Source organism: Palaemon carinicauda, chromosome 3 (genome assembly GCF_036898095.1).
Source record: "Palaemon carinicauda isolate YSFRI2023 chromosome 3, ASM3689809v2, whole genome shotgun sequence".
Lineage (NCBI taxonomy): Eukaryota > Metazoa > Arthropoda > Malacostraca > Decapoda > Palaemonidae > Palaemon > Palaemon carinicauda.
This window is the reverse complement of record NC_090727.1, coordinates 6,871,667-6,880,024: the sequence shown is the minus strand read 5'-3', so window position 1 is coordinate 6,880,024 and position 8,358 is coordinate 6,871,667.

Sequence of the window (8,358 nt, the reverse complement as noted above, 5' to 3'; positions counted from 1 at the left end):
TTTGAGCCGCAGTAGCAATTTTAATATGGAACCTGGAAAAAATACACCATCTGCCCTGACCCTAATTTGAAAGTAAGCAGAATTTTACAACAATTGAATTTTTTTTTTAAACACTCCAGATATAGTAATTAAAGATACAGGGTATTATGAACAGAAACTTCAACCTATCAGGAAAATCGTCAATGCAGTCCCTTTCTAAACACCCCAAAAAGCATATACAGTACTTACTTAACACATACAGTAAATTAATTTGTTTAAACGGTTACGCAATGCATTTACATATATGTTACAGGATGATAAAGAGACAAACAGAACCTACTCACATTTTTAAAAGGAACAACGTTACAAAGACATAAAATAAAACCATCAGTAAATGCAGTTCACCGTCTCCTCGATATCAATTAGTTAAGTAAGATTAATATTTGCAGCTCAAATAATATAGTAAACTTAAATACAAATGTTCAATCTTTCATAATGAAGGGATGGCGAAATATACTATTGGTTCGAGCAATCAAAACTACATTATAATTCGTATACCTCTTAATCTTATTACATTCTTTATTTATTCAGCTTCGATGCAATTTTCTAAATGACATACTCGATGATAATTTCACTTAGAATGCGCTTACCAAGATAATTTCCAATCAAATCAATTATGATATACAAGTTATACTTCGTCAATAATGTAGATGTCGTGGATGAAGTGGATTTTCATGATCCAACAGACATTCAATCTTCTCAAAATAGGTAGAAACTTATTTTCATAATGAATTAAGTGAAGGGTTATCATGCTATGCTAACACCTTATCAACATTAGCCCTCATTCAAATTACTTTTGCTTCAGATACTGAAGAACGCTGAATGTTGCGTAATGGGCATAATAAGTGCTTTTTTAAAAAGAAGATATATAAACATACAAAAACCAACACTCATATCAAGTACTCGATATATATATATATATGTATGTATATATATATATATATATATATATATATATATATATATATATATATATATATGTATGTATATATAATTTATATATACATATATATAGATAGATAGATAGATAGATAGATAGATATGTGTGGGCAGTAGTATGGGTAAAACTTAATTTAGGTTTGTCTACCAAAGTAGAGTAGCATATGCTATTTAATTGTCAGTTGACGGCTCAATAAAACAGAAAAAAATAGGCATACAACGAAACGGGGCAATGAAATTTGGTTATAGATAAAAGTAAAAACGAAGCAATTATATATATATATATATATATATATATATATATATATATATATATATATATATATATATTTTTTTTTTTTTTTTAATACAATTGCTGCTAATACCAGTATAACAATTATTGCAGCATTTCCCAAGGGCATGTTTTTACTACGGTTTTGTCTGTCACTTTGTTAACGAAATTACATAAAAGTTAATGGCTGGATGCTAAGGAGACTTATCATACACTGATATACAAGGAAGTAACTTTTGACCTTCACTATAGCCACAAGTCACATATGAATTTCACTTTAGCCATTTTCTAATTGTAAGAGAGATGGATTTCATAGTCCCTATTCAAATTCTATTAAAGGCCACGCTGTGATGAGTTAGGTCACGATCATACTCAAGATGTCAAACGCCAGGTAGAAATTTGACCTTGGCCAAAGTTCCATATTATCTTCATATTTGGCATACGTCAGGGCAATCAAACAGAACAGGCATTCATACTCCACTGATGAGGTTCATGTACAAAGCAAAGTCGAAGCCTATCAGTGAAATCAAAGGTTAATTAAGAATTGAACCTTGTCCACAGCTTTTGAAATATAAAAGATAGGTTATTATATCCCATAGGGGAGCTGACATGGACGGTCAAGGTGAACGACATACCAAAAGGCCAAATAGACTAATAATGCTAATGTTGATATCAGTATCAAGAATATGGATGAAAATTAATTTACATTCACATTAGTGAACACTGTGACCCAATAGATATAATTCAGTATCTACACCCAAATAAACGCACCCAAATAAACGCACCCAAAGGCTCACACACACACACACACACACACACACACTCACACACACACACACACACACACACACTCAAATTTCACAGGAAGCCGCTTTTACTTCTAGAAAGAATGTCTTCTTTCCCAGAGGAAACATAAAAATACAATACCGGCCTAAGAAATGAGACAATCTGCAATGGAAATTAGCCTCGGGGGGAATAATGCAAAGGCAGTTAAATTCTTCTGGTTTTTATCGTTATGCCTTCCGATGAAAGAATCAAACCTTGTTGAGAATTCCAACGTCACGAACATGTAGGTATTATTAAGAGGGAATGTGCAAATTAGAATCACGAAGTGCGCCACTGACAAGAAGGGAAAAAAGAGAAAGTAATATCATATAGAGTGACATTAAATTCTTTAAATTATGAAAGTATTATCTGCTGTTTTAGTGAGAAAGAGAGGGAGGGAGAGAGAGAGAGAGAGAGAGAGAGAGAGAGAGAGAGAGAGAGAGAGAGAGAGAGTTGTTTACATTTACAGCTATCTTTGTTTTTACCAAACAACAAAGCACGTGATGAACAAACCGTCTCTCTCTCTCTCTCTCTCTCTCTCTCTCTCTCTCTCTCTCTCTCTCTCTCTCTCTCTCTCTCAAACAGCAGCAGAAACATAAATAACCAGCTTTCAACTCGACTGAAAACTGAAAAATAGTATTTTGTGGTTCAAATGAAACAACAAGGTCGCCAATATTTAATTATTATTCATAAATGATGATTATTTTTTTTACCATATAAATTGTGCTCGATGCTGTTAATCTTTCATAGAAATTTATTAAACAATATCTGGCTGGTGTATTGCACTGATTAAAAGATAACAATTAAAGGAACTGTCAATAAAAGTAAAGAAATCCTTCCCATAATTTAGTAGCATTATCTCACACAGAAAAGTTACATAATTGGCCGGAGACATACTACATAGACTTTCCCATAATTATTATCAAACGATTCGCAAAAATAGATTGCAAAAATAACTTTGTCGGAGAAATTAGAATACTGCTGTGGTATATTTATTTAATAATGTCACATTGAAGTTAACAAACATGTTGCGTCATTGTGAACATCATTACATTCATCATCTTTATTAAGTCAAGTTTCACAGAAAATTTTTTTTTCCGATATGTTTTCCATTAACGATAATGGTAACTATTCTCTATTTTCGATAACTACAAAACAATCATTCATATTATTATTGTTAATATTATTATTCGACCCATCACAGAAAGTTTAGTTCACCCTAATCTTTCACAAACGGTTCAAGCTTATGAAAATCCAAGGTATTATATTGTTAATTTCCTTTTTTTTCTCTTTCTCTAAATTTGGTAACATGTCCATCAACATGATTACTCTAACTATGGAAAAAAGGCTTAAAACTCGACCACATCATTGGCTGTAAACACAATACACCAATAAAACTGACGAATGAAGGTTACTTAGGATCATTTTATGCAGTAATACCCTCTGACATTACCCTAAAAGCTAACAGATCTAGTGAGCTTGGAAAGTGAATAACAGAATTATTCAATAAACAATTGGATTTTACCAAATAGTGTGGGGGGGGGGGGGGTGATACCTAATCATCCATTTTAGTTTGTGACATTAAGCTTTTGGTCGTTTGAGCATTTTGTTTCCAATTTGCCATTTGTATACCAGAGTGGCTCGAAAAGTCTTTATTTTCTGCATAGCCTATGCGTAAGTACACATACACAATGATAAACATACAATCCAAATATATATATATATATATATATATATATATATATATATATATATATATATATATATATATATATATATATATATATATATATATTCAAATAAGCCATATATATTTTTGATACATTAATGTCTGGATTCTCTTAACGACCTCGGGATCAGAGCCCCAGGCGAAATCACACAAAGACAAGAGTTTGTGACCGGCCGGGAATCGAACCCAGGCCCGGCAAGCTTGTATAGACAGTGACTACCACTTGGCCACGTGATAGTCACTGTCTATAGATAGATAGATAGATAGATTTTTATAGACCACAAATTTTACATTAAAAAATTTCAATAAATATAATTACAAATTAACATTAATCTACTATACAATCAGGATATTTACATTATTTTATATACTATGTAGTCCATGAAATTACATGATTTATAATAGTTCCTTAGCTTGCCGGACCAGGGTTCGATTCCCGGCCGGTCACAAGCTCTTGTCTTTGTGTAATTTCGCCCTGGGCTCTGATCCCGAGGTCGTTAAGAGAATCTAGACATTAATGTATCAAAAATATATATGGCTTATTTGAATATGAAAAACACGTCTAAATGTGCAAAATTTATCATTAATATATATATATATATATATATATATATATATATATATATATATATATATATATATATATATATATATATATATATATATATATATACTGTATATGTGTGTGTATGTATATACACACCAAGTATTTGTAAAGGTATGCTTATTTAAGAAGTAAATGTTCAATGATGAACACTACTATGAGATTCAGGGCCTCTGTAACACGGTTTTTTGGACTTTGCTCCTCATCAAAGCATCGGATGTAGCTGAAAGTTGACATATGTATATTTTACAACCACACACAAATTTTGTCGGCATTATCAATAACCTAAACCCGATAGTTTTAATTTTTATAGAGTAAAAATTATCTATCCGACGCCATGGCCAGTGATAACGAGCCAAGAGTCGAAAACATTCATTACGTAAGCAATGTAAACACCTTTTGACAAACTTTTGCCCCGCCCATCCACCATATACCCATTCACCTTGTTTCATCTGCTCTAAAACCCATAACAGTCACGAATGGCTAACAGGATTTGGAATTGCCCCCGTGGTTGCAAAACTGCATTTGTCTTACGACTTGCAACTTTATACAGGCAAGAGAAAGCCCGTGGCCATATTTACTGTAGCCTGAATAGGTAATTATTCAGTTTCTCGTTTAAATCCAATGTTTATGGTCTGATTTGTATTTAGCGTAACATGATTATAATACTTGTAATGTCATTCAAGCTTTTGAACATTTCCATTAACTATTCACTATGCCACCAAGAGAGAGAGAAAGAGAGATATTGTATGTAAACAGTCTTTATATAACTATTTTTGTTAAAATAAGATTTTTGTGCTAAACTCTCCATCAGACCAACTGATCATCCGATATAATTTCTTTTCTTCTTCTTAGGCCGTACGACCGTGTTGGCTATGTTTTGGGCATGACTGCATTTTGTAAATAAATCATGAATAGTTTTAGGAGTTTTATTTGTACATCTAATGGGAATTTATAGAAGTAAAGTGAACATAATTCATTTATCCTTTAAAATAATTACTACATGTAGCCAAACAAATAGTAGTGAAGATGGTAATGCAATGAAGGAATGATACCATACTTTATCTTTAGCTTCAACAAAGGCAATAACATACCCAGTTGCCATAATTTGTCAGCTTAATGAAATAACCTATCATCTAATGTTTAACTTAATTTCTGAGGAGGCCATGGCTTATTATACAGTGAAAAAACATTACAAAGACTTTATGAATGGCGGAACGATACATAAATGTGGGTGGGGTATCTGTGCTAGCGTAGTAATACTACTGTAGCAGTAGTGCCGCAACAGTAGTATACATAAATTAAACGTTTAGGCCAACTGCTGGGATCCTTGGGGATAATTTAGCACTTCTTACAACTACTCGAGAAATAAGTTTTTATAGCCAGAATTTAAATGTTCTGATCCAACAATGCCTATGATAGCCTTCAGTGTTATCCTGAATTATAACGAGGCAAAAGTGGGTGGAGCCTCATGAAGTCATCATTCTGACGATAATTATTGGTGAAGGTTTAAAGCCAAAATACGGTACCGGCTATTTATTTATTTTTTTTTTTACAGTAAATAGGTAGGTAGATGGACAATAAATAAAAATTGCTTGACATTTGATGTAGCAGTTATCAAATCAAGCTTGTCTAATACGTTTTTGAAAATTACCAACTATTCCCTACACCTTGTCAATCTGACTGTGACCTATAAAGTCGACTGTAATTTCTTAGGAAACTTATTTTGGGAGTTAGACTAATAATCAAAGTGTTTTTATATTTATTAACATATTTTGTTGGTTTGTTCATAATGACAATTATCAGTGGAGAGGTTTCAGAGTTCATAAAGGTGTACTGCTTTGCTTTTATTTAAACTTTTGTGTCATTGTTGGCAGAGGTATAGCCTTTGTTACGTATAGCCAATCATCGATCGAGAAAGAGGGAAGAAAGGCCGTCATAAGTTACGTAACGAGTGCGTTCGAAACCTTTTCTCTGAGCAAGTTGGCCCGTCTTCAAAAAACGTCACTTTTACATTATAAGTACCAAATTTATTCAACCTACGTAATGCAGAATATAGTTAAAATTTATGTGTAGATATAATGTGCATTCTGAAGAAGCGTTATATTTATGAAATTCATCGATAAAAAATTATTGAGAAAAAACCGTGTTACAGAGGCCCTGAATCTCATAGTACAGTATATGTATGTTGCTAATACGACTTTGTGAGATTTGATTCCTGTCATTTGGGTGGGTTTTATGGACCAGTACTGAGACCGGGAGGCCACTGAGTGCACAAAGTATTGATAGAGTCAAGAGGTAAAAGTAAGATGGAAGAAGGGAGGAGGAAGGGCGATAAAGTAGAAGTCTAAGAGGTAAGTTCAGCTAGGAACAGAGGGGACGCTACCAAAACTCTTCAGTAATACCTACAGTGCACCACCTCGTGATGTGCAATAGTGATCCTAACTCCAAAACGGCACTTATTTGGGAGAATGTGGCAGAATTTGACATGGATTCTTCCCCAATAGAAAGAAGAATAAATACGCTAATATTAATAAAGGAAACTACTTAACAAGATATGGCTTCCTCCACCCCAACTCCCCTTTCCTACTCTTGTCTTTGTGCACGCACATCTTGGGTTAAGGTTTCTTAATGGAATTGCAGTTGTAAAATTATGGTCAGCACAACTGACCCTGTGTGGAGAAGGCGATACACTCAAACGCCTTTAGATAGAAAATGCACATAGTCAATATTATTGACAAAAGAAAGAAAAGAATGGGAACTATAACATTTTGCCAGTCTTTGAAATGAAAAAGGAATGCTATACATCATCAATTATGAATAATCTCGGTTAGCTAACAATTCTTGAAAAAAATTAAAGAAAACATGTGTATCCTTTAATCTCGGCGGTCCCTACCTAAATCGGTTCACACAGCGAAGACCAAAGTTAAATTCCAGGTAGGGAAACGATTTAAAGTCTTTACCTTCAAAGTCAGTTGTGGCTAATTAGTGATTTAGATACTCGGTGGTCAAAGGACTTGTTTGTCTCTGCCAGCGTCAAAAAGAGATTGGCCTTTTCACCTTACACTCAAAAATTTTTCAAAGGAAAAATATAGTTAAAAAGCAAATATATTAACCCTTCGTTGACAAAGTTTTCCTTGATGTGTTTATGTGAATGTTCAGTTTATCCATGTTAGCTGGTTAGTTTTTACACTTACAGTTTACTTTAACATCTGTCAAAGACAGCGTTATATTCTATTTTCGTGAAGGATGGCGACACCAGTTTTATAAGAAACTTGATATATACGAAACGCCTTTCATTCATTTCAGCTTTTCGAAAACAGCACTTCCATCATAAACCAATTCATCGATTGAACACCTAAAGTCCTAAACAGTAGCTGGTCTACCCGACTCACCTTCTTCTGCTATTTTTAGTAAATATACTATTCCCAGTCTTAAACATCAAACCACATCTCTCTTGATCAAGCAATTAACTATAGTCTATCATGCGTAAGGCTGAAATAGAGTTTGAAGTACATCTATAGCTTAATTATAGTCATCAATGTAGAAAAAATTATATACTTAATCAATCATTGAATCCCTGACTGGAAGGAACGTGAATTGACTATCTCAAACAACGCCGATATATTGTATATATATATATATATATAAATATATATATATATATATATATATATATATATATATATATATATATATATATATATAAATAAATAATTGTTTATTTATCTATTTATTGTAGAGACGGTGAGACAGTTAAACATTATCACCCACTGACTTGAAACTTTAGGAGAGTGATTGTTTGTTAAAAATTGTATTCATTGTTAGGTTTAATCAAGCAAAGGGGATGAAAAGAGAGAGAAAAAAAAAAAGAATTTCGTTAAAGGAAGGAAATGGAAACCGACCTACAAACATTCGGCCTAGTTAAGAATGGCCTTGGGTTTCTTTTCA